The following is a 27910-nucleotide window of genomic DNA, read 5'->3' on the forward strand; positions in this document are numbered from 1 at the left end:
ATTTTTCTTACCGCGTCATCGGCATAAGACAGCAATTGTACGCTCATGTAGTAAATTGTTCCTGAGCGGTTCAGTTCTGCAGATCTTATCATCTCCTCCAACATCAGATTAAAGAAGTCATATGAAAGAGAGTCGCCCTGTCTGAAACCCCGTCTGGGGGCGAACGGCAACAGAGCAGAGCTGGTGGTATTGCTCAACGTAATTTTTCACAGCCGTATGACTTTTGAGGGGATGCCAAATTCAGACATAGCGGCATATACGAAACTCCTTTTAGTGCTGTCGAAAGCGGCTTTAAAGTCGACAAATAGGTGGTGAGGCCGATCATTTTCTTGCGGGTCTTTTTCAAGATTTGGCATATTGTGAATACCTGGTCTATAGTAGGCAATACATTCGATAACACCTTGCAACCTATGCTTAAAAGGCTGATCCCGCGGTAGTTGGCACGCATGGCAGGGTCGCCTTTCTTGTGGATTGGGCAGAGCCCACTTAAATTCCAGTCGTCGGGCATGCATCTTATTACCTCCTTGCCATCGTAGTTAAATAGCTCAGCTGACAGGCCGTCAGCTCAAGCACCTATGGCACTTTTCGTCATAGTCAGGCGCTGGGATATCGACTGGGACCTCGGGTTCGTCTTCTCCACTTCTTTCAGTGCATCTGCCATTCAAAAGGGTCGAAAAGTGTTCCCTCCATAATCTGAGTACGTTCTGGACATCGCTCACTAGGTCGGCATGGTTGTTCCTACAAGAGTCTTGAAACCTTTTATAAGTCGCTCAACCCTCTGCTAAAAATTTCGGGTGTTTTTTCTGTCGGCCAGAATTTCAAGCATTTTCTCACACTTCTCATCGTACCAGTAATGAGCGGGAAATGTGGTTCCACTGATCGCGCAAGTCGGTTTGTTGAAGAGTGTTCTCTCACAACAGGTGTGAGGGTCGAGCGCCGAATCCATTGGCTCTGTTTTGATTGCAGCTTTTCGACGTTGAAATTTCCTTCGTTTGTTGGGGGCCCTTTTTTTGCTGCTCCGAGGTTGGGTCGTATATTGGATGCATCAATATAGTAGTGCGAGTCGATGTTTGGCCCTCGGAGTGTACGTATGTACATCTAAAACATGGAAGCATGCCTTGCCTTTGTCACAACATGCTCGATTTGGTTTCCCGTTTTTAGATGTGGAGACATCCATGTAGCTTGATGGATCTGCTAGAACCCAGTAGTACATACTGCCAAGTTTCGGGCCCCGGAGAAGTCGATCACCCTCAGCTAATATGTACGCTCTAAGCTAACAGAGCCTTGGATGCCTCATCCCTCTCTTCCATCGGGGCATTGGCACATATGAATGAGATGTTGAAGAATCTCGCTTTGATGCGGATTGTGGCTAGACTTTCGTCCACTAGAGTCTCTCTCCCACCACAAATCCAACACCGAATTGCACTCCTTTACGTGGCAACTGTAGTAGACGTCGCAAGGCTCCACGCTTACCTTCCTCGCCCCGTCCATCGCATTTCGTGGATGGCGGTGATGACAGCCTTTATTTTCCCTAGGACATCAACCAGCCGGGCAGAGGCCCCATCCCGATTAAGGGTTCGGATATTCCAAGTGCATACCCTAAAATCATAGTCCTTCCTATGTTTGCCGTGATCGTCATCAAAAGAAAGGGGTATCATCCGAGGCATGTGTTGTTTTTCATTGGGCAGGGTTTTAACGTGGCGGGATCCAAACCCAGCGCACGCGAGCCACTCCCAGTTGAATGGCAGTCAAAAGCTTTGCAGTACTGGGAAATGTACAAAACATAGTGGTCAAAAGCGAATATCTCAACCAAACCCTGATGTATTTTTTAAATTCATAGCTCTACATACCTCTAAACCAGACGTTATTCAAAATAAAAAATGTAAAAAATATACTTTTTTCCGTATACTCTGTAATATTCCTCCGCAATTTTGTAAGGTAAACTAATAATTTATAATCATTGCTTTGCAGCGAAATATCTTCTCTTAAATTATATACATAGGTATGTATAAATATGTGGACGTATTGAACATTTTGAGTATTGTATTGATTGCAGATTTTTATGCTGGTATATTCATTTATGCTAAATATATGCATTACTTGATATTGTTTTGTCATACTTTAGAAGTAAATGTCTTGGCTGTGCACCCAACCGGTCTATTGTGTTATCAATAATCTCAGATTGGTTCTGTGATACAAAACTTTCGTTGTACGCTTAGAAAAGACACAAACCTAAAGACAAAGTAATAAACAATTGAACTATTTTTGCTAATTGTCGACTGCAGCCAGGGTTTTACCCTTTTTAAATGGAAGTGCTTTGAAGTTAGAGAGAATAACTTGAAACAGAACCGGATGATCCACATATCCACTTTTTAAATCAATTTACTAATTATTTTGTTAGCGTTGGGAGTATAATTTGTTATACAGTATATATTTAGGAAAAACCTTGAAAGTTAGGGGGGCCGAAATTATCAAGCAAGCGTTTAGTGGTACTATTTTTGAATATCTAGGCAAAAATTTTGAAGTTAAGGAGGGCCGGGCCCCCCCACCTCCTACCCCTACCTGGCTACGCCCATGTGTATAGTAGTTACATTGTATGAATCTATGAATACATACATATATATGTATATATGCATGATACATATTTGTAAATCAGTCTATCATTTATTGTAGGCAAACAATTAGCAGACTTTTCTTAACCTGCTCCGCACATTTGAGAACTTGGCTGCGAAAAATTAAACAACACCAGCTTTATTTACCCACATGGACGCACTCATATGCAGCGTGACCAGATGATCGCAAAACATTTAGCTAAATTGATAAAAAAAAAATCGTGGGAAAAAGTTAGAGGCAGTCAAAAAATAAGCTAAAAAGGGCAGCACTTTTATGCCGAAAAATTTAACAGCTCCTCTACAAATTCAAGTGCCGGTACTCATTGAATTAATTTTTTTAATCTTTTCGCTCAAAACATCGCAGTCCACTCCAGTTTTTTCGTTATTTGAAATCCGTTTATTAAAAAAAAACACGTCTGCTTCCAAATAGTTGAAATCCGTTTATAAAAAAAAAAGTCGTCTGCTTCCAAATAGATGAGCTAAGGTCCTTTAAGAAAGCTTCCAAAGGGAAGGTTTTTCTTAAAAAGCACTGCCAAAAGGTGTAGATCATCGGTTCCCAACCGGTGGCTCGCGAAAGGGTTACAGGTGGATCGCGACTCGATTCCAAAACTATAATAAACTGTTCAAACATCTTTGAACATGTGTGCATACATTCATTCATATGTGCCTGGGTAGTAAAAACACTCAAACAATATCGTAATTAACATTTGAGTAGTCCACTTGCAAAGAGCGCAATTTAAAATTTTTTCGATTTTTAGTTTTTGGTAACAACGTACCAGTATTTAAAGTAGTTTCATGTCCATTAACAACTTTGTGCCAAATGTTTCAATATTCGGAAAAAATAGCATCAAATGGTAACTACTCTTGCAAAAGTCGCTATCATACTTATTTATAAAGTTTTAAAAGTCTCCATCTTCAGATGGGCTTAGAAAGCTGTTTTAGGTCGTCTGGACTGTTAATGTTATGTTATATTATGTTATGTTATGTTATAATGTTATTAGGCCTATCCTATTATCCTACTTTTCAGGTAATAAAAAACAGATTCAATTTAGATGTTACTCGTTGTCGTAGCCGTTTTTTTTTAATTTTTGGCTTACTATTATAAAATTACATAACGCTGTTTACAAGTGGACTACTCAATCTGTAATCTTTTGAATATACAAAGGAAATATAGAAAATTGTACATTTGCACCAAAACTAAAATAAAGTCCCCTGAAGAAAAAATAATGTGTGCGCTTACATTTACATAAATAAATACAGAAACAACTTCATAATAATAATGATAATAGATTGGCGCTTAGACCCCTTTTAGACACGTCAAGTCTTGATTTCAAGTCTGCTCGTTCGTTGGCGAAGGAGGTTAGACGAATGTACTTTTCCCCTCTCTTCTCACCTCCTTCGCCTATGAACCGAGCAGACTTGAAAGCAAGACTTGACGTGTCTAAAAGGGGTCTAAGCGCCAATCTATTATCATTATTATTATTCAGTTGTTTCTGTATTTATTTATGTAAATGTAAGCGCACACATTATTTTTTCTTCAGGGGACTTTATTTTAGTTTAGGTGCAAATGTACAATTTTCTATATTTCCTTTGTATATTCAAAAGATTACAGATTGAGTAGTCCAGTTGAGTTAGTGTTTGGCCGAGTTGTGGCGTGCACCTCGATGATATCACAGGTACCTACAGTTTTACGCCGACTCCGAATGAAAAAAATTTATTTTTCATGAGAAGCTATAAGAAAAAAACTTCTTTTTTTTATGTTAGGTTAAGCTGAGCTTGAATCCCGGCAATGCGGAAGCGCGCACTGCTAACCACTCCATTAAATTTTTTCCGATTTCTTATATGAAAGAAAATACTCAACAGCCCCGGTAAAAAAATACTAAAAAATCAACGGTATTCTTTGATGACCAGAAACTTACATTTTATTGGACTTAAATTGAATAGGCTACAAAACTGCATACTCGAAGATTTTCAAATTTTGGTGAAATATTTTGAAGTTTGACAAATTTTTGTGAACTTTATGCAAGCTTTGAAATTTTTATTTATGCGGTTTCTATTTTAGATCGAACTATACTTTAAATGAAAATTAAAAAAAAAAAAATAAAGAAAAGTTCTGAATTTTTGTGCTATTATTTTGACCGCAATTGTATGTATTGACAATATTTGATGGTAAATCATATATATATAAGTAAGAATGGATGTGATACAAGTAAGGTTTTTTACATCACCATGGACTCTATGGACCGTGGAGGTATTAGGATAAGGAAAGGTGGGTGGGTGGCTAGCTGGTAAAGTTCGGAACCACTGGGGTAGATTAATAATAGGTCCTCATTTTGCCCACTGATTTTATGACAGAAGTAACATTTTGATGGCTTATATTTAATACGACCTATCTGCAGTTTTCACAAAAACTACTTTTTGATGTTAAAATACATCTGAGACTTAACTTTCTTCATTGATTGCAATTTTAACTTTGAAACTCATTAGTTAGTTCCTCTAAAAAAGGATATACAAGGTCAGCAAACATCATCTATGACAGCTAGGTCTAAGGTGGGTTTTTATATACGGTTGCCACAAAATATGGGCCTTTTTTGTTTGTTTCGGGCCTTTTTGAAGCAACTATGGCTATCCGTTGGGGGTCAAGGCTCTTGATATTGCTTCATACATACGTGTTGTAATGTTCTGAGTCAGGAGCGGATGGCTCAAGACCGACCATACGTGGCGACGAGTCACACCCAGCGAGAGGTGCCCCTGCTTTTACTGAATATGGCGGATCTAGAGAGGACAACTCGATAAAACCCGTAATTCCGAGTGTCATCCGTACCGTGCTTATGGGATGAATGGCACTACGTAAGTGTGTCTTATAACGGTGGCCTCCAGATACCTGGCGTCCTCTGGTTGTAAGCAGTCTTGCTCGGGATATTGGGGGCTATGTCCCAGCTGACATCCCTTCCCCCATACTCGTGGGACACACATGGAATGTAACAATAATTTAAATCAAAAGGAGCTGCACAGCTCCAAACAATGGCCAATGCTGGCCTTTCGACTTCTGTCGAAACAGAAACCATCGCTACAGAACTATTGGGGGCGCATAGTCCCTCGTATGACGTAGAGATGGTGGATACTAGCGTGAGACAGGATGCAAGTCCCGTCAGAACGCTATCTGATATCTCGCCGGAGGATGAGCAGAAGTTGCTTGCCTCTCCGGTGAACAACTCATCTCACCAAGCTCGAGAGCGGGAGCGGCTTAGCGGACCCGGTCGGAAACGCCTCAAGCGGTACATAGAAAAGGGAATGAGCTATGAGCAGGCTAGAGAAAAAGCCAAAGAACCCGTTAGCCCACCACGGAGGGAAAAAAAAACTCTCCAAAAAAAGACCTAGGTCTGATAGCTCTACCCCGCTGAGGCGATTCCCGAAGAAATTTGCCAAATCTGGTGAGGGATCTGCAGGGAGCAGGCCAGCTGGGACTGCATCTGTGCCCACCGGTGAGGCAACTGTGCCGCATGCACCTGCAGATTGTCGCGGGGAGCCAGTTTCCTTTAGGGATGCACTGTGCGGAGTGAAGCTGGGTTTAGTCCCAGAGGACTATCCAACCACAGTGTGGTCAACGGATGAGCTCAGAGCTATCCAAAATGCCATCCTCAGGGCGGTCAGGAGCAACACAGTTAGCGCTGTAAAGCCTATCTTCAAGGGTTGCACCTTCCACTCGGGATGGCTATCCATCAGTTGCAGAGATGCTGCGACCGCGGGGTGGATACGGAACACTGTTCCAAAGCTGGCTCCATGGAAAAGGGCGAAGATGAAAGTGGTCGAGGAGGCAGAAACACCTCGCCGCATCATTCTTGTGGGACTCTTCTCGGACCTGGACAGCACTGCCAGTGAGGATGCGCTCAGTCTGCTTCAGGCACAGAATGACGGCCTGAGAATTCCGGACTGGCGCATTCTGAATCGAGTACGCAGGTCAGCATGGCGGAAATCACCGTTGCAGTTGACCCGCTATCAGCAGACACGCTAAAGCACCGCGGGAACGTGGTAAACTATGGCTTTGGCGTAGTAAAACTTAGGGAGAAAGCCAAACCGTCGATGCCCGTGGTAGACAAAGATGCCGCCGACACCGAATACCCTAACTCGGAGGAGCAACCTTGCTGCTCCAAAGACGTCGTCGTAGCTCCCAGGCAGCTACCCAATGACACGCAAGTGCAGCAGAAGTCATCGGAGGTTGGCACAGAGCTACACGTAATGCACAAAGCTCCAACAACGCCTCCGAAAACAGCAACAACAACATGCCCGACCCTACAACAGGTGCTGGAAGAAGCCCAAAAGAACGTCGGACCCATCGCATCCCCAAAGCCTGCAAAACAGCCACCACTACGTGGCAGCTCCAAAGCGGCTATTTCCAGCCGCAAAGGCAAGGGAGATGCAAGGACGGCCGAAGAAGCGGTCTTGCTGAAGGGCAACAGGGGGAAGAAGGTGGCTGCTCGCGGCCGAAAAGACCGCAAGTAATGGCACCTCACCCCAAAAACTTCACAAATCCGAGGCACATTAAATGCCTCCAAGTGAACCTTCACCACGCGAAAGCAGCATCAGATGTTTTACATAGGAGGTTCACAAACGAAGGCTTAGGTGTAGCCTTCATCCAGGAACCCTGGATATTAAGAGGTGACGTCAAAGGCCTTAATATAAAGGACGGTAAGATTATCTATGCCGCCAGCTGTCGCCAAGAGCGGCGATGCTATTAAGTAACAAACTAACGTTTCTCCCTCTTTCACAGTTCATTACGGCAGATCTCGTTGCGGTATGGGCCAAAACTTCGACTCCTAGGGGGGTGCTTGCCTCCGCGTACTTACCGGGTGAGGAGGAGATAGCCCCGACACCTGAAGTAAAGGCGCTTACTGATCACTGCCGGCGGAGTGGTATACCTTGGATCCTCTGCTGTGATGCAAATGCCCATAGCACTGTTTGGGGGAGCACCGACACCAACAAAAGGGGTGAGTACCTCTTTGAGTTTATAAGTAGTTATAATATAAGTATTATAAACCATGGCAATGAACCAACGTTCAGGAACGCTATTAGAGGGGAAGTCTTAGATCTTACTCTAAGTAGTCAGAACATGGCAGCGTCTGTCACAAACTGGCGCGTCTCAGGGGAGGTATCACTGTAGGACCATATGCACATAGAATTCGACATTGGCCACTTTCCTGAGCATGAACTAGTTTTTAGAAATCCCAGAAAAACGAACTGGGAATTCTTTCGCTTTATCATGGAAGAAGGTGGAAACAGCCATGGTGGTCAAATTACGACTGCGCACGAGCTTGAGACTGAAGCTGAACAGCTTCATTCAGACATTGGAATAGCTTTCAATAGTAGCTGTCCCCAAGGAAAGGTAAAATCCAAACGTGATGTGCCTTGGTGGAGCAAGAAGCTTGAGCAAATGAGATGCCAAGCCAGAAAACTATTCAATAGAGCAAAGAATACGGGTGATTGGAATCCGTACAAACTTGCACTAACTTCTTACAACAAAGAATTGCGGAAATCCAAAAGAGCTAGCTGGCGAAACCACTGCGAGGAAATAAAGAGCCTCCCAGAGGCAGTACGCCTCCAAAAAGCTCTAAATAGGGAACACAAAAATACGATCGGCACTCTAAAGAAACCAGATGGTAGATATACTCAGCATCCGGAAGAGACTTGCAGACTTCTGCTAGACACTCACTTCCCGGGCTGCAAAGCGGGCTATTATCTACCGGAATTGGGTGTCCCAGCACGCACTTCTGGTAGAGAGCGAAGCCTTGCAACTAAACTTACCACGGTAGAAAGAGTGCAATGGGCGGTATCTACCTTCAGCCCATACAAATCACCAGGACCAGATGGGGTCTATCCTTGTCAACTCCAACAAGGAAGTAACTACATAGCCCCAGTCCTCTCCAGACTATACAGAGCGTCGCTCCTACTGGGTCACATTCCCAGTAGATGGACAGAGGCTAAGGTGGTATTTTTACCGAAGGCAGGTAAACCGGAGCAAATGCCTTCATCCTACAGACCAATTAGCCTCAGCTCCTTTCTTTTAAAAGGCATGGAGAAAATCTTGGATCAACACATCAGAGAAGTCAACCTAGCGGAACGACCACTGAATAAGAACCAATTTGCCTATCAACCAGGCAAGTCCACTGAGACTGCCATTCACAGCCTTACATCGAAAATCGAAAAGGTTCTGGAGTCTAAGAACATAGCCCTTTGTGCCTTCATTGACATTTCAGGGGCTTTTGACAACACGTCATACAGGGCAATAAGAGATGCCCTGATATGCAAGGGAGTGAGCCCCATCATAATAAATTGGGTGCTTTCTATGCTAAAAACAAGGAAGATCAGGATGGAGCTGGGAGGCACGAAAGAATCTATTACAGCCACAAGAGGTTGCCCTCAAGGGGGTGTACTCTCTCCTCTTCTGTGGACTATGGTTATAGACGAACTCCTGTTCCTACTGAACGACCATGGCTTTGAAACACAAGGCTATGCAGACGATCTGGTAATTTGTGTAACAGAGCTGCATGGCGAAACGATCTCCAACCGCATGCAACAAGCCCTGCGCATTACGCAAAGATGGTGTGACACCAACGGATTATCCATTAATCCTACTAAATCTATTCTGGTTCCGTTTACCCGGAGGAAAAAGTTATCCATGACAGAATTGACTCTGGGCGGCACTAGAATAGGGCTTTTAAAATGAAGCAAAATACCTGGGGGTGTGGCTAGATAAGACACTCACCTGGAATGTACATTTGGATGCAACCGTAAACAAGGCAATGAGAGCCTTCTTCGAATGCAAGCGACTTTACGGGAAGACATGGGGACTCTCCCCCAAAATGACTTTCTGGTCATTCAACACAGTTGTGAAGCCGATAGTCACCTATGCATCCTTGGCATGGTGGACAAAAGCGACACAAAGAACTGCTAGCGCAAAACTAAGCAAACTACACCGAATGGTGTGCATTGGTATAACAGGGGCTATGCGGACCTGTCCTGCTGATGCACTTAGTGCTCTTGTAGGCATACCGCCTTTCCCAATTCTAATAGAGAGGGAGGCCAGTCTCTCGGCACTGAGAATCCTAAATACTTCCGAGTTAAAAACCGGAAACATGACAGGTCATATGAAGGTCCTTATGAAATTCACAAATGACCCCATAATGCATATGAGGGACTCAGTAGCTCCGATACTAGTAATTTCTAGGAATTTCAAGGTATCTATTGCGGACCGAGCATCCTGCAGCACAGGAAACCCCTACACCAAACCCGGAGCTGAAGTTTGGTACACTGACGGATCAAAACTTGAAGATGGAAAAACTGGAGCTGGTATATTTGGGCCGAATTTTAAAAGATCGATACCAATGGGCAGCTACCCCACCATTTTCCAAGAAGAGATTCATGCGATCGATATCTGTGGCAGAGAATGCCTCAGAAGAGGCACATCCTCTAAAAACATCTGCATTATGTCGGACAGTCAGGCTGCCTTGCTAGCACTGAGGTCCCACATAAAAACATCCAAACTAGTGTACGACTGCCTCAACACCCTAAACGGTCTTGGAAGCAAGAACACAGTATTACTGGGCTGGGTGCCGGGGCACGAGGGCCATGACGGCAATGAACAGGCGGACCGCCTAGCAAAACACGCAGCCACCACACTATTCCATGGCCCGGAACCCTTCTGCGGGCTCACCAAAGCCCACTTAAGGGAGGTCATAAACAAGTGGGTCGACAAAAAATTCGACAGGCACTGGAATAAATGTCCGGTGCAAAGACAAGCTAAGCGGTTCATCTGTCCATCACAAGAAGCTTCAAAAAAGCTCATAAATCTAGGCAGGGAGGACCTTCGAACTCTCACTGGGTACTTCACGGGACATTGTTCCCTGCTATCACCTCAGTAAAATGAATCTTTCAGACACGAGCGTCTGTCGCTTCTGTGAGATGGACGAAGAAACGCCAGAACACATCCTTTGTGAATGTGTTGCTCTCGCTAGACGCAGACTCGCTCACCTAGGTGGTACAACACTTAATCCATTCGAAATATGGAACAAAAAGCCCACCGAAGTGCTAGCTTATATTAAAAGCCTTCATACATAGGGTAAAGGGCCACGCACAATAGACCACCCTAGAGGTCGCAGTGCTCAAGGCTCATAATAATAATAATAATGGCTATCCGTTTGTGCGTTTTCATCTATATAACGCATAATCAAAATCTATTTTTATATGGAAGAAAACGCGCAACTCCCTCCATATACCGCAAAATCAAAATAAATTTTTATGTGGAACAAAACGCGCAACACCCTCCACAAAAAAGTCTAAATAATCAACGGTAATTTTAGCGACTAGAAACGTGCACTTTGTTTTGCTAAATTTGAACTGCATACACAAAAATTTCCTAGAAATTCTGAATAACAATTTTGATACAAATTTTTTAAATTTCTATGAACTTGATATAAAGAATGAAACCCTGATATATGAGTAGTCCACTTGCAAACAGCGTTAGGTGATTCTATAATAGAAAGCCATAAATTAAAAAAAACGACTACGGGAACAAGTAACATTCAAATTTAATTTTTTTATCACCTGATTTGGATAAATAAGAGCCTAATAAAATTATAACATAACATACGATAATATTAACAGCTTATACGACCTAAAGCAGTTTTCTAAGTTCATCATAAGATGGATGCTTTTGAAAGTTTATAAATAAGTATGATAGCGACTTTTGCAAGAGTAGTTACCATTTGATGCTATTTTTTCAGAATATTGAAACACTTGGCACAAAGCTGTTAGTGGACATGAAACTACTTTAAATACTGGTACGTTATCCACCAAAAACTAAAAATCTAAAAAATTTTACATAGCGCACTTGGCAGTGGACTACTCATATATGGATTATATTATAGAATTAACTATCTTATATATATATAAATGAAATGTCATTCGTATGACCGCGACGCCTGACGAAACGGCTGAACCGCTTTCAATTATGTAAAAAGTACTGTTTTGGATCTTCTGTGTGGAAGGTTTTTTGTTTTAAACAATTTCAAAACTTTTTGTTGTTGTTGCCAAAAAATTAAGAAAGCTGAGACGTCCCGATTTCACAATTTCATAGAGTTTTCCGTATATTGTATGTCACTTTCAAACAGCTGGACCGATTTCGTTCATATTTGAAAACGTATGTCAGCACCTTGAAGGGAAATATCCCGACTAAAAATTTAACCGCTAGGTGCCGCTGGGGCCGGGATATTCCTAAAAATTACATTTAGTTGCAGATTTGGCTCATATTTAGAACATTATTTAGCCAATTGAAAAGGAATATTTGAACTAGAAAATTACACGATAGGGTGCGCTGGGTTTGCAATATGCCTAATGTTCTTATACATATGTCACAATAAAATGTTGAAATCCCTTTTTTGAGGGCACCAGTATATCTCTTAAACCAACTAAGCTGGAGAACTGAAACTTGGCACGGATGAATAAATTGTAAATACCTTACTTACGCCGAAAACTGGAAGCTATTGGAAAAGGGGGCGTGGCACCTCCCATACATAATGAACATCTGCTATCGCTTATCTCTGGAAGCGCTTACGCCAACGTTCTGAAATTTGACACAGCTACATATGTTATCAATACCGAACTTATGTCAAAAAGTGGCAGGTATAGGAAAAGGGGGCGTGGCACCTCTCATATAAACTGAACTTCTCATATTGCTAATGTCTGAAACCGCTTATGCTAAAGTCCTGAAATTTGACACAGCTACATATGTTATCAGTAGCGTACTTATGGCGAAAAGTGGCAGGTATTGGAAAAGCGAGCGTGGCACCTCCCATATAAAGTTAAGTTCTCATATCGCCTATCTCTGGAACCGCCTTATGCTAACGCCCTAAATTTCAAACAGTCACATATGTTAACAATACCTTATTTTCAGAAAAAGTGGCAGGTATTGGAAAAGGGGGCGTGGCACCTCCCATACAAACTGAAATTCTCATATCGCTTATGGCTGGAACCGCTTAAGCCAACGTCGTGAAATTTGACACAGCTATATAAGTATGTTATTAATACCGTGCTCATGACGGAGAATGGCAGGTATTGGAAAAGGGGGCATGGTACCTCCCATAAAAACTGAACTTTTCATAACGCTTATGCCTGGAGATGTTTAAGCTAACGTCCTGAAATTTTACACAGCTACATATGTTGTCAATAACGAACTTACTTGCTGTCGTCATTAGCGTGCAGTCATCGCAGGAGATTTGTTAGTTTCAGCGCAAGCGAAATGCTCATCGCAGAGAAATTTTGGTACTTGGGCATGTCATCGCAGAAGATTTCATTTCAAAGAGTGCTTACGACACATAACGAGCACGTTGTTTTGAGCATATATATAATAGAAAAACACAACGTCATCAAAATTTAATGTTAAAAAAAGCTCTGAAGCTAACTATTTAACAGTTCATCCTTGCACAGTACACAAGAGAATAATCGCCAGCGATCTATCGCAAAAGATGAACAATCAATAATTGGGACACGTGAGCCTCCTGTATGATGACCATGATGCAATAATACAAGGTGGTATCAGTTGTGACAGCTCGATTTGACACTGCCTTAGTTCAGTAGACAAAGAAGAAAAAGAATCCCCATTTGGGGGAAGAATATAAAATTTCATATTTTCTTCTATACATATTCTATTGCTTTTTTATAGTATATTCGCAATGATATGAAGTAAAATAAGATATAATACCTTTTTGAGGAAACAAAATGTGTATACTGAGAAAAAAATAAAAAAAATTCAACTATATTATTAGGCAAAGAATTATTAAAGAAGTAACACTGTTTCACCTAAGGCAGTCAATATGGCGGAATTAGAGCGAGAAGTTGCCAACCGATAACACCTTGTATTATTGCATCATGTATGATGACTTCGTTTGCAAGAAATGGATCTGCTGGGTGGCGCTGGAGGCGAGAAATTTAGAAAATCCTTATTTTTAATACAACCTGGTTGAAATTTATAATACGTAATCATTTCATGATAAGCAATGGTTTTGCAGAAAAGCGACCCAAAGATGGCGCTGCAGCCGTAGTACATAAAAACCCATGGATTTGGCCTTCTTTGGTCCTATATTTATTTTATATAAATTTACTTTTCAGATGGCTAAATGAAATTGTGTAAGCGATTCTTTGTCTGCGCCCTCATACACCCTTAATGCGATCTTGCATTTACCTCTGATGAACGAAATTGCTCCTTGCGGCCGTTATTGGATCAGTAAGACTCAAAGAAACCAGTTCATAAATATTAAGACGAATTGTAAAAGTGGCGAATTGACATGGAAAGATTCGACCACATCCATCCAAGGAGGAACACGGCAGGTATCTCAATGGTTTAATTTGATCGATATTCAAGAGATCACACCACTCATTTAGCCAATGTACGGGAAAACCGTCATCCTGTGGGGCAGTGAGGATTCTTGGTCCTCCTATAACAGAAAACGCTCATCTGTGCTCTTAGGTTTCCTTATAAGGACCAAAGTTGTAGTTGCAAGTTCAAAGAAGATTATGCACGCTTGGCAGATTTCACAGGTGGAAATAAGACCATCGGCAAAGCTCATGACATCGAAAGGGATTAGTATTCTATATGGCATCAAAGCGCTACTATTTTTGACCTATGTATGAGGAGGATTCTGCTCTTTAGTCGTTTAAATGTTTTTACTTTACAGACCGTTTTTCTTTTAAACGCTATTTTCGCATTGGCCCATGCAAAAGTTCTTATTAGGCGCCGCGAAGCAAGCGGGCATTGGCTAGTATTTTCATAAGTAACAAAGGTTTAGAAAAAAAAGTTTCTGCATATTGAACCAAACCTCTATATCCCTATGGTATTCTACGCGCTAAATGCAAACCCGAAGTCTGAAAAAAAAGTTTATTCAATAAAAATAAAAATTCATATGCTTAGTTTTTTTTTGTCGCCGAATCCGAATATGAGGGTACCTTGAATCTTCAAGGTTATCTAGAGGTCATACCATGGTCAAATTCAGAGGAATTGCTTTGAATTTTCAGTTTTTTCAACGAATTTTTCCCTACTGGACCTTCAAATGTCTTCGTACCTGACGTGTAGGGATCCGCTATGGATTGGTTCAATATGCAGAAACCTTTTTTTTGTAAACCTGTGTAATTAGTGAAAAAAGCATGAAAATAATTGTAAATATTATATTAGAACAAGATATACACTAACATTTCACACTGCCTGTATATGCACAAATGCAATCAAATCTGTAGAGAAAATTGATTTTTTTACACGAATTGAAAATATTGCAACTTTTGTTAACATTTACTATGTATTATAAAAAAATGTATGTATATATTTTTTTGATGGGCGGCAAAAAATTGTACATTTTATTGAATTTGGGCCTTTTTACCGTGTATAGGAATCTCACTTTTGTGAAAACTGCAGACAGGTCGTATTGAATATTAGAATTTACCATTGCAATTCAATTAATCTTTCATCTTGGCTACTCGAATTTCCAAAGATTAGTCTCATTAGTCAAACATTTCCGGGTAGAAAAAAGCGATAAGGATAGGTAGAAACTTCACAGCAAAATTTTTTTATAAAATAAATTCTTTTTCTCAGAGTACTAAAAATATGAAAATTACTTATAGAAAATGTAGCATTAAAAAAGCCACGAAGCTGGGTCTAGATTCCGAGGCTATAGCAAGAATATAATAGCTAAATCTATCCTCAAAAAGGCTAACCTGGTCACACTACTCACATGTGTGTACAGGGTGGGCTAAATAAAACCTACCAATTTCACGCAGCAAGCCCATAGTTTTCCCACCAGTGTGCGCAGTCGCTCCATCTTGTTGGCACCACAAATTTGAACGTGTGTCAAGTTAGCACTACACTTTTCGAATTTGGAAAAGCTAACTACGGCATTAATTGTAGTGTTTTTGTTTTAGTTTTTTAGTTGTTTAGTAGTAGTAGTTTAGTTGTGTAGTTGTTTTGTTGTAGTGTTGTGTTTGGATGCTTCTCTGCCATTGGCCGCAAAAAGTTGTCAATGATTGTTCTGTAAGAAGTCCCATAAATCGTTTCTGGCGTTTCATCCTCATTTTCGAAGAAATATGGGCCAATAACTTTTTCAGCCATACCACTGCACCAAACAATGCACCTGGATGGGTGTAACTGGTGCTGGTGTGTTTCCCTTGTATTTTCAGAGCCACACAATCTACAGTTTTGCTTGAAAATGCGCTTCATCCGAATTCAAAACATTACCCAAAAAATCAATTTGTGTGGCTAAATGCGTAAAACGAATAGCGTATTGTAGTCGTTGTTGGTGTTCTTGCTGTAAGTATCCACTACGATTTTCCAAGAGATTAACTATAACTCGCAGAAAGAAAATAACAATAATATTAAAAAATAAAGAAGTTATACGTGTTTAACATTGGTAGGTCTTATTTGGCCCACCCTGTATGTACCTGCATCCATTCATAAAATCAATATTTATTCTCATTTACGTTAAAGATTTTATTAAACTGCCAGCCGAGTTGTGAAAATGACAAAAGCAAAAGCCAATTAATGTACGAGTATGTAGTAACAAATATAAGTACATATGTAAGTACGTACATATGAATGTACATAGGTATGTACTTATCAAGGTCCTTTATAAATTGTCTCATTTAGCGTTGCTGTTGTTTTATCGTATGCATGTGTGTTTTATCTGTTTTTAATTGGCCTAATTGAGGTTGTTTTGTATTCATGTATCTTTGATTTGGTAGCTAGCATTTATTGCTAATTCATTTAAACTTTTTCCAACAACTAAGTACAGCAGCACTCAGTCATTACTATATCTCGCAGTTGAAACTTCCTCAGTTTAGCGCAGAACTGTGCAAATGTATACCTCAACCTCCAACAATTATATTATTTTTTAAATATCTATGTAGGTATGTTAAATTAAAATGCGACGTGTTTGGCCCATTGAGATTTATTTTTATTGATGGCATGCAAATTTAAGAATTTTCATAAAAGCCTAAAAATTAAAAGTAAACGCCATTAATACGCGGTAACACCAAGAAAAGTGAAAATACCAATTTTCTCGGAAAATGTATGTAATGGCCCTTTTTAAAGTTTTTTTCGCAGCCTAGTACCAAATACCTGTCGGCTGCTGTGGTGTAGTGGTAAGCAGAGCGCGCTTTCACTCATCAGCACCTGGGTTCAAGCCCTGGTCAAAGCAACATCGCAAAGAAATATAAAAAAAGTTTTTTTTTTCTTAACAGCGGTCGTTCCTCGGCAGGTAATGGCAAACCTCCGAGTGTATTTCTGAAAAACAGCTTCCCATAAAAATACAATCGCCGTTCGGAGTCGGCGTAAAACTGTAGGTCCCTAGCTTGTGTGACAACATCAAGGCGCACGCCACAAGTCGGAGAAGGAGCTCGGCCAAACACTAAGATATGTGTAAGCGCCAATCTATCATTATTATTATTAGAGTAGGTAACTCAAGTTTCTTATAAGTTTTTTAAACGGAAAACCATCACATCCCTGTTTAATGAAACGTGATGACATGCATATTTTAGTATTTTTTTTTTTATTCTCATGAAAATAAACAAAAATTGGTTAATTTAAAATAAAATATTTACTTAAAGATATGTATGTAGATAAAGAATTTTCTCGGTAAATTCACATGATGGATTTTTTTCATTAGTACCTTAATCCTACCCAAAGATAATGCGAATTATTAGAAGCTGCCAGGCTGGAAAACAGTTCGAAGTTTCTATCCGACAATATGACAACAATCAAATATCTATAAAAATGGGGAGGGGAAATATAATTTATGTTACACTAGGGGTATTCTCGATCATTTGCATACCGTCACATGTGTTCAGACAACAACAAAATTATCCAATCATGCTTTCTATGCACCATGATAGACAGAATGCACCGGATCGTGAATACCCCTATTATTTTATATTTGTTTAAATATGTATATGTATGAGGTGTTCATAGTTCGTCGCGAAATGTTATAAATTTTACAAATTGACGCCGACATTTTGTAACGAACTGTGAACACTTCAATAGTTCAGTTTACGAGGTTTAAACACAAATGAGATTGGTGGTATTTACCAAAGTGAGCCAGGGCACTAGCAGTCTGGCAAAAGAGCAGATGAGCTCAAGCAACGGTCGTTGCTGAGTGCCACGCAGTGATCGGACTTCAAAAAAAAATTCTGTGTGGTAGAATCTGGGAAAAAATGTGGTAAATTTAAAAAAAAATGTGGTAGATCTCTGGGGTTGGATCAAATTTTGTACAAAAATTAAAAAAATTCTGCAAGGTTTCACCTAAATGGCAAACATTTTAATTAGACTCTAAAACAATTTACTTTTAGTATAATAAAGTGCAAGATTGAAGTTGCTAAAAATTGCGTTGAGTTTTGGCAATTTTTTTCCTTGACAGTGTAAAGCAGTTCCTTCCATATTAAGATATTTTTCGAACATATTTTAAAAGGTGTTCGCACGAGGCGATTTTGCGATCAACTCACGCAGCGTTGCACGAAAAAAAAGTTAAATGGCTAAATATTGGCTGGCGACCAACTTTGTTGAAAGCGATTAGTTGAAAGACCGTTCAACCAAAAGCAGAATGCAAAGTTGAACAGTGCAAACACCTTTTTATGGCGAGTATTTTGATATTTTTTATATTTTGATATTCTTAGCCATTCAATTTTTTTTCGTGCAACCCTGCGTGAGTAGAACGCAAAAGTTGCCTGAAAAATCGCCTCGTGCGAAAGCCCTATTAAGAGATTTCTGCAACCTTGTGGAGTGCTGCCAGCTTTTCTTTTTATCACATCACGAAGTAGCGAACAAATGTGGCACGTTCCAGAAACAGCTAATTGGGATTTGCCGATATTGACAATTCTCAAGTAAAAGTAAACAACGCCTCAGAAACCTTAGATGCACTTAAATTTGCTAATACGTTCTTAAAAATCGCCGTTTTTTACCATTTTCGCTATTAATTATTTTTATAAACCAAATATTTTACAATTTAACACAATAAAACCGCGTTTCCTGTCGAAAAATTGATTACTGAGAAAATTTACTATTTTACAGTTTATTTTATGCTCCCATTCGGATTTGTTTACTTTTACGTGAGAAATTTCGCCGGGAATGCGGAATCTTGTATTATATCATTCTTGTTACCATATCGTGTTTAGTGTTGGACAATTTTTGCTCTTAAAATTAAGAAAATTATGTCAAGCAAAAATAAAACTATGTACTCAAAAACGCGAATATGTGATAAATTTCAGACCTTGAGTGGTAGATGCTCAAAAAAGTGGCAGATCTAGCACAATGCGGTAGAAGTCCGATCACTGGTACCAGGCCATTTGCTCAATTTAGTGAATACCACTAATGTATTTGTGCCCAATGTACAAACGTACATACATATGAATAGAACGAATTGTGTGGTATAAGCGAATTAACCTGGCGTTGTTTACTACAAAAAGCAGAACATGACTCCACTGATCGGTTAGTTGCGATCGATTATTCCGGTGACCGGTTTAAGCAGCTCCAGTCAGGTGGCCTAAACGAAGCATCGTGTTTGAACTTATATACGCTCGCATCTAGTTAAACCACTCATACTGTTTTGATATATGTAAATATGTACATGCATATGTATGTATAACTGCGCAGGGATGTATGAATTAATGCTCGTATATATTCGTATTGAATATATTAATTAGCAAAATGAATACCTATATACTTATGTACATATGTGTATAGTATATTCTTAATGACCGATCAAATTTTACCAATTGTTGAAATTATCAACAATTAAAATGTATTTAATGCGTCATTGAGAATCTGACTTTAACCAACAGGAGAGACTACAGGTGCACTAAATTCGTACGCACATATTAAAGTGTTTAGACCGTTGTTTTTTTCTTAATTCTAAATTTTAATTTTGAGCAAAAAAACCTGGGCATCTTCAAATTTAATTTACATATGTAAGTCCATTATGTATGCTAGAAAGGTGGCCACCGTAGCCGAGTGGTTAGATGTGCGTACTACAACGCTGTCGGGCCTAAGTTGTATCCCAGGACAGAGCACCACCCAACAAAACAAAAGTTATTTCTAAAACGGTCGCCTCGCGACAGGTAATCGCAACCATCCGAGTGTCTTCTTAAATGAAAACGTTTCACATAAAAACATTGGCTGTTCGGAGGCGACTAAAACAGATGTAGGTCCCATTTGTGTGAGAACGTCATGAAATTCAATATGAACTGGAGTAAAAATTTAAGTTCAAACTATTTATTTTCTGTTAAGTTGAGAATGCTTAAACATTTTTGAATATGAATATTGGAGCGTCCTTGAAGAGATACGAGGTTGAAATCCTCGGGGTGTGGTAGATAACTAAGTCTAATTTATTTATTTTTAATTCTATAGATTTCATAGATGAATTCTGTTACTGTGAGCTTTCAAGTGTACACTGAAAATGATGTGCACTCTTCATTTTACGATTCAGGAAGGAATTTAAACTGTTAAAATTGTGTACACTTCTTTTTCGAAAAACTCACTGAATTTTATTTAGGCTGTGTTACAATTGTTGGTTTTTTCTAGTGGGGATTCGGATGCTTCTTTAGCAGACTAATTTTCAGCAATCGACAAGAATGACAAAGAATCTTCAGATGAGTTGAGTTTTTATTGGAAGCATGATTGATTGCCTGATGCATTGCTATGATTTCTGCTGAAAAGACTGAAGTACACATCGGTAAGGTTGAGACTTTGATGAACCATCGGTGTAGATAAAATTATAGTTTGGATGTTCTTCTTCGATTTTGTTGACAAGCTGAAATATCTTTGGATTTGTGTCAGTTTTTGGATATCTGTATAAAGAGGTGTTGACTTAAGTTGACTAAGGTGATTCCTAACAAATTTTTTTGGTGATGCAGTCTAATGTATACACTATGTATATACATACTACATACCGTCGTTTAAAGTACAAAACCGCGTATCAACAAAATGCAAAAACCGCGTATGTGAGGTTGCATGAATTATTTTCTAGAGAACAAAAACACTTATAGTTCAAAATGGTTCTCGCATTTCTCGCTAGTATATTTCAGGATTAATGCATAATAATTGAGCCAAGAGCTTGTGTGAGCAAATCCAATTATTGGCAGCAAATGTCAGTTAAGCAAATGACGATACGCGGTTTTGTGCTTTAAACGACGATGCGTGTGTACATGTGCATATCAATATGGAAATGCACTTCCAATTAAGTTGCAATCAACCGGTCAAGACACCGATAGGCCACATCTTCCTATCAGCGCTGGTATTATTGTTGGTTATCATAATTTTGACGGTCTAACATCCTGCTGGAGTGATTGAAGCTTTATATATTCACATAATAAACTGGAAAAGACTTCAAACGGCTAACACCACACATGAAAATCTAACTAGTTAAATGTTGCAATCAACTTCTAACTTAATCAATGTTAAACAAGCTTTTAAGACTGTTACTACGTAGTTTCAATGTTGTATTCGCTACCGTCTCTCTCGTCGCCAGCGACACGTCGCCTTCAAAGTCATTAACATTAAGCAGACTAGCTCCTGATCCCCATCTCCAGTGTCTGTATTTGAATGTAGTCGTATATGGACATATGTATGTATATTAGGGTGGTCCAAAAACAGTAAAGTCGGAATTGTAATGCTCTCACCCCCTAGGATTGTTCTATATCGAAAAAAGTATACCCCTATTTTTTATTTTGAAATCAATAAATATTTAGAGGTCGCTCAAAGCGCTCAAAGTTTTCCATGTATTTTTATATGGGGAAAATAACTTTTTTCCTAGAAATGGTATAGAATTGTTGGAAGTCAATATTTTTCGATCGGAAAACTCTAGTTCTCTTCAGGAGACTTTCAATAATAATACCCAACTTTTTATTTAACCATATTTTAATACTAACGATTTTTTATTGGGCGCCCCATTGCATTTTTCAGGGTTTTTAGCGGCTCTTTAAATTATAGTTGCAATGAATAAATGGTTAAATATACAATTGGGCATTTTTTACTGGGAATCTCCTGCAGATAAACAAAGTTTTCTGGTAGAAAAATATTGGTTTTTAACTATTCTATACCATTTCTACGAAAAGTTTTTTTTCCCCCATATAAAATACATGGAAAACTTTAGGCGCTTTGAGCGACCTCTAAATATTTTTTGATTTCAAAATAAAAAAATAAGGGTATATTTGTTTCGGTATGGAGCAATCCTAGGGGGTGAGAGCATAAAAATTCCGACATTACTTTTTCACATGCATTTTTTGACCACCCTAATGTATATCCTACACATGATTTCAATATTTTTGTTTTTGATATTATAGTGCTATTGCGACAGCATCCTGTGGTCGCAGGTGAGACAGACATCATCCCAGAAACTATCGATCGTATGTATAATTATGTTGTTGCTTTCCGATCCTCTGGGCAATGAATATACACACATACATAGGATCCAGAGCTTTGCTATCATATGTAGGTATACGTGGTCGGCTAGCAAGTGAAAATGTAGGGCGATAGCAGGGCAACTGAAGTGGGAGATGTAGGGGATGCAGCCACGGCAACAACCTCCACAATGGCATTGAGAAGCAGATGCTGACTTAACGCGTAGGTAATCGCATTTTACTTTGTGTTTGATTGCAGCTAGTTAATGAAGGAATCATTCTTATCGGCAAACTTTGCTGTAAGTTTGCAAACCCGCTTAAATGAGCAACTGGGCACAAGTCAACAACAAAAAAAACTTAACTGGGGAATATTATCTTTTAAAGAAGGCCTTCGCATGGGTTGGCAAGTGGGAGGAGAGCGAGTGAAATCTGAGAAGGGTCGCAAGTTGCATGTTCTCGATTAGCGAATAATGCTGCCGACAAACTAGCTGCAATCTCTATTTGCTCGATAAGGACGGAAGTGTACGTCTGCCTGCACCAGCTTTGTGCTCGGTGCAAGCATTCAACTTAATTATATGACAAAGATATAGGAGCTGTATGTAAGTATGTACTAACATCACTGAAGTCTAAATTAATATTGTATAATGAGTAGTGATATAGCTAAAGATTTACACATAAATACAGTAGGCGCTCGCTTAAGTGAGCTACAATATGAAAAAGGACTTTCTTGCTTGTGGGTCAATAAACTAATAGTTTTTACTTTTGATTTAAAAGCGCAACGCCATCTCATCCTTCGGCAGTATGCAGTAATGAAGTGCAACAATTTACTACAATAGCGTACAATTGCTGGCGTATGCCGATGACATCGACATCGTCGGCAGCGTTGCCAGGTAGACGTTTTTAACGTCATTTGGACGTTTTTTGTACCCTGTTGACGTTTGGACGTTTTTTGTGTAAAAAATTACGTTTTTTAACTTCCCAGTAATTCTTCTTTGTTACTGATTTTGAATTATTTTCCTAATAAATCTTTACAATCTTTGTGTTTTGCTGCAGCTGCTTCAAAAGATTTTTTCTGGATTCTTGGACTAAGGATCCCGTGTTCAAAGGCTGGTTGTGTAAACACTTGCGGTTATGAGGCTTGCTGTAATCTTTGCAATTGCACATTAAAAGCCAATTCAGGAAAAGCCGACCTATTGCAGCAGGCATGCTCGAAAAGCATCAAAAAAGCTGTGCAGCACAAAATGTCAGAAAAAAGTAGGCGACTTTTTTAAGACTTCATTGAAAATGTAATGAACACAAAAAAGACTGAAATATTAGGTCCATTCAATAACTTTTCCAGTAAGTACTTGCGGCGAGAGCGTAAAAGAAAAATAGAGAGTAAAATTAAGAGCAAGAGAAAATTTTAAGAAAAAGTTATTGAACGCAAAACTAGCAAAAACTTGCAGCTGAAGCCATTTTGACACTTTCTGACGGTTAAGTTTTAGCGCACAATTTTCTTTTTAATTGGGAATAGTTCCCATCGTCATAAAAATAAAAAAATCTACAATAGATTTTAATTTTTCATTTCACTAATTATGTTTCATCAAATCATCCTCTTAACCAGTTTGTTTACATTTGAATTTGAAACATAACCTTACTTTTTGACTCCTGCAAATTCCTGCTAGTAAAATTTTTACTTGCAAGAATTTGCAGCTCTGTCGGGTTGTTACGCTCTCGAGTTCGCTCCCTCTTGCAAATATTTTGTATTTTGGGTTATTGTATGCATTCCCAGTAAAAAATTACAAGTACTAACAACAATTCGTAACAAATTTTTGATATTGCTATGCTCCTTCTTAGCAGAACGTAATTTAGCATTTTCGACAACCGAGCCCCTAACCAAATGTCTACAAGAAAAAAAAAAATTATTAAAAATCAACGCGATTATTAAGCCCCTTTAAACTTGCACATTATTGCCCTGAAATTTAATGGGCTATCAAACTGCATACTCAAAAAAAAAATTCTAAAAACTCTGAATAAAAAGTTGAAAATCTAGCTGAAAATTTTCAGATTCTTTATAATTTTTGTGGATTTATATTTTGTTTGTTAATGAGCTTGGAAAAGTAATAAACGAAAGAGAAACAGCCAAAATCGATCATAATATTGATGACTTAATCAGCTGTTCAAAAGTTTATGTATAAAACTATTTTTATATGAACAACCAGTTTACAATGAATTTTAAATGTGCTCTGTCGAAATGACATTTTAATATACATTACGAACATATCGAGCCCTAACCGCCAATTTTTTGTACATTCAATTGAAAAAGACGTTTTTGGGTAGGAAATGACGTTTTTTCAGACCAACAGGGATGTTTTCTCCATATAAAATGTAGGCAAAAATAGAATTATGTACGGATGTAAATGAAAATTCGCTTCTTAATAAAACTGAGGACACTAAATTCAAAAATGCAATTTGTTTTTGGATAACTTTCATACTTTCACTGTAAATGCAGTTTGAATTTGAAAATTTGAGTTCTTGTGGCTTTTACATAGGTATGTACATATAGTTCGTTCTATTTACAAAAGCGAGGTGTCAAATGACAGGGCTAGGCCTGTAGATGTATAATAAAATTATCTAATTTTGTAAAAGGGTTGCCACCTGTTAGAAATTTTATTAAAATTATTTAGTAAGTTAAATGAATTAGATATTACAATATGGGTATCAACTGAACTAGTTTTGAAAATACTTTACTTCTAAACGACACGTAGAAGGGTTGCTTGATGTTTAAGAAATTAAATTTAAATTAATTGAGGGAATAAGGTAACTGAAATATGTATATCAATATGAGTATCAGACAAATGAAAAAATTTTACATATTTGGCAAGAAATAAGTGAAGTGTAAAAACATTCCTGAGTTAATTTAAGAGTCCAGTAATTTAAAAAGAATGTAATCAGAACATATCACTGATTGACAATGAAGTATTTGTAATAAAATAACAAATACGATGGCGTAATCCTATGGTTTGACGTAATTATTATTTTAGTTGAACTAAATTCGACTTTACAAACCTTTCTTAAACCTCTTCCGTCTGACTCCCTTATGGTGATACCTATCTATTTAAATTACCTAATTCCTTTAATTCAAGTGAAATTTGATTTTTTAAACAGGTTGCAACTCTATACATGTAGTTAATACACATTTCGATTGATACCCATCTCTTAATAATTCATTTGACTTATAAAAAAATTTCAATACAATCTTTTAACAATCTTATTTTTTAACAGGTGGCAACTCTTAAAAAAAAAACCTTCTATTGTCCACAGGTCAAGCTTTTTAATCTGCCACTTCATTTTTGAAAATGGAACGAATCGTGCAGATCTCAAGGCACTGACAAAAAATTAAAAAAATATTTTTTGCATTAGCGAAAAACGCATTACTTCAGAAAGTGCAAAAAAAGGGGAGGTTTTTATTTCTTCTTTTGAAAGCTAGTAACCTATTTTTACATATATTTTTTATTCATTCCATTAAAATTTAGCATTTTTTGAAATCTTGTTTAAAAAATTTTTTTTTCTGGAATACCGCAGGGACAGCCTGAGTTTAATTTTGTTCCAAAAATTTTAACTTCTGTAATTCTCTACTATCTATATGGCAACAAGAAACGTCAAACCAACATTTTATTTCAAAGAATATATTTTTGACATTTTTTTCTGTCAAAAGCTTACGAAGGCTATGCTCTTATTAAAATTCTTAGCATAAAATTTGTCGAGTTTAGTGGTTTCCTGGCTGGCAGCATATAATTATTTTTTTAGAGAAAAGTCAGTTTAATTCTTTTTAGTGGATAAATTGTGTCTACAAAAATACCAAACAAGTTCACATTGCTGATAACGCATTTTTCGATTTTTGGCCACTTAGACGGCACTGTGCGGCGCAGGTATCAAATATCGTCAATTCAACGTTCTTTAAACTACCTTTCAGAATAAGCAGGGCTGTTCTCCCGATTTCAAACGTTTTCGATAATATTCTGCGTTAGACTTAATGATATAATTGAAATTAGTTTAGTAGAAATAGATAAAGTGGTTACCGAGATTGACCTTCGTAGTAATATACTTAGCGGTGCCACGCTCAATTCCTAAATGTCTATAACAGTCTTATTTACTGTTAAGAAATTTTTAACTTGGAGAAAAATTAGAGTCCTCAGTTATTAAAATGCCGGAGTATTTGTATTTCTGAAATTTATCGTTATACGGGAAGCGGGTGTAATTTTAATCTGATTTGAATAATTTTCTTCAAATTGCTTTTCCGTACCAAGGTTATTACGTGCACCGAGTTTGGTCCAAATTGATAAACCGGTTACCGAGATACACATTTGTGGTCACAAGTGGGCGGCACCACGCCCGTTATCCAAAAATCTATAATAATCTAATCTTCCGCTTAGTTGTTATTGCAATCATCGATTTTGAGTCAAATAGCTTCAATAGTTATTGATTTATCGCAGTTTTCTGTAAATTACAGTTTTACACATTTGAAATTAATTAGCGAAATTCGACAAAAGTTCATCAGAATTTTGAGTTTTTAATTAGATTTTTTAGAAACATTATGAGTTTGCACTTTTGTAGCCCATTAAATTGAAAGTGCAAATTTGAAGTAGCTAGAACGTACCGTTGATTTTTATGATTTTTTTTTTTTTGTGGAAGATTTTGCTCATTTTCTCTATACAAACAATAGTTGTAATCAATTTGGATGGAAGAAAATTCGCGAACAAAAAATTGCCAAAAATCAACGATAAGTCCAAGGTACTTCAAACTTCCACTTTATTATGCTACAATTTAATGGACTTTTGTAGACCAAAACTGCATTGTTTTGAATATGTAGTTCTAGAAAATCTTATAAAAATTTTGATGAGCATTTTATAAAATTCGTCGAATTCTTACAAATGTTCTTTAAAGTTTGAAGTTTTGATTTACATGTTTTTTTAACTAATAAGTAGTATTTTCATAAAAAATAGTAGGCCACAGAAATCTGGTCCCCGTACGGTGAATTCTCCACCGGCAATTTTGTATGAAATTTAATTGTATATCGACAAATTAGCACAGAGCACGTTGAGAACGAATTAAAAGATTTTTTTTTTAACTAACAGCTTATTCTGCCTAAAAGTATTCATTAAAAAAAATCTTATAATATATATATATGGGTCAATCCATGCAAAATTTACACCAAAAATTTTTTTCCGCTCAAATTATTTTTCTTTGCATTCTTTGGGTTAAAATATGATACACGCATTTTTTTATTTTCATTTGACACATACCGTTTACGAGATATATTTTTTTGAATTTTAAGCATGCCAAAAAAGGGCTTTTTAATATATGCTTCCGCGCAAACAAGCATTTTAATAAAAAACAAACTTAATCATCGTACCATTTATGACTTTTTCTTGGCTTTCATATGAGGATTACGAGAAGTCGATACAATTAATACAAAAAATTGGATATTAAAAAAATAATAGCAAATTAAGTTTTTTTTCAAATTTAGTAATGATTTTTTTTAAGTTTTTTTATTGAAAACTGTTCTTCAAATACTTAAGTAGAACCTGAAAAAATTAAGGCTTATTCTTTTTGTAACGATTTCAGAATAGAAAGCGTTGAAAAAAGTAGATATTCATATTCATTATTGTAGAAGGGCGTAATTAGAACCCTAATAAAAAAACATACATTCAGAACTTGTCTTTTAATGCTGAAGAAATTCAGCTGCGAGCATGCAGCCTGTTATAGTTACTTACAAGTAGGTACATAGAAAAATGTTGCACGCGTAGGAGAGCGCGCGTTTTTTAGCGCTTTCGCAGTTGTTTAAAATTTAATTACAAGCGTAATTTTGAACTACCCATTCTGAAATTTTT

At 38.0% G+C, this 27910-nt stretch overlaps 1 protein-coding gene across 2 annotated transcripts in view; it reads right to left on the reverse strand.

Moving 5' to 3' along the window:
- The window catches only part of LOC118742341 (rho GTPase-activating protein conundrum), a 194057-nt gene that overhangs the window by 131532 nt on the left and 34615 nt on the right, over positions 1-27910 (reverse strand). Inside the window, exon 1 of one of the 2 annotated variants that reach the window (XM_036474339.1) lies at positions 15422-15546. The exons of the other annotated variant lie outside the window; for it this stretch is intronic. The gene's annotated coding sequence lies outside the window, so the exon portion shown is untranslated. Of the gene's footprint in view, positions 1-15421; positions 15547-27910 lie in introns of those variants that run through there. 2 annotated transcript variants of the gene reach the window in all.

Source organism: Rhagoletis pomonella, unplaced genomic scaffold (genome assembly GCF_013731165.1).
Source record: "Rhagoletis pomonella isolate Grant_MI unplaced genomic scaffold, Rhpom_1.0 Rhpom_scaffold_00007, whole genome shotgun sequence".
NCBI classification, from domain to species: domain Eukaryota; kingdom Metazoa; phylum Arthropoda; class Insecta; order Diptera; family Tephritidae; genus Rhagoletis; species Rhagoletis pomonella.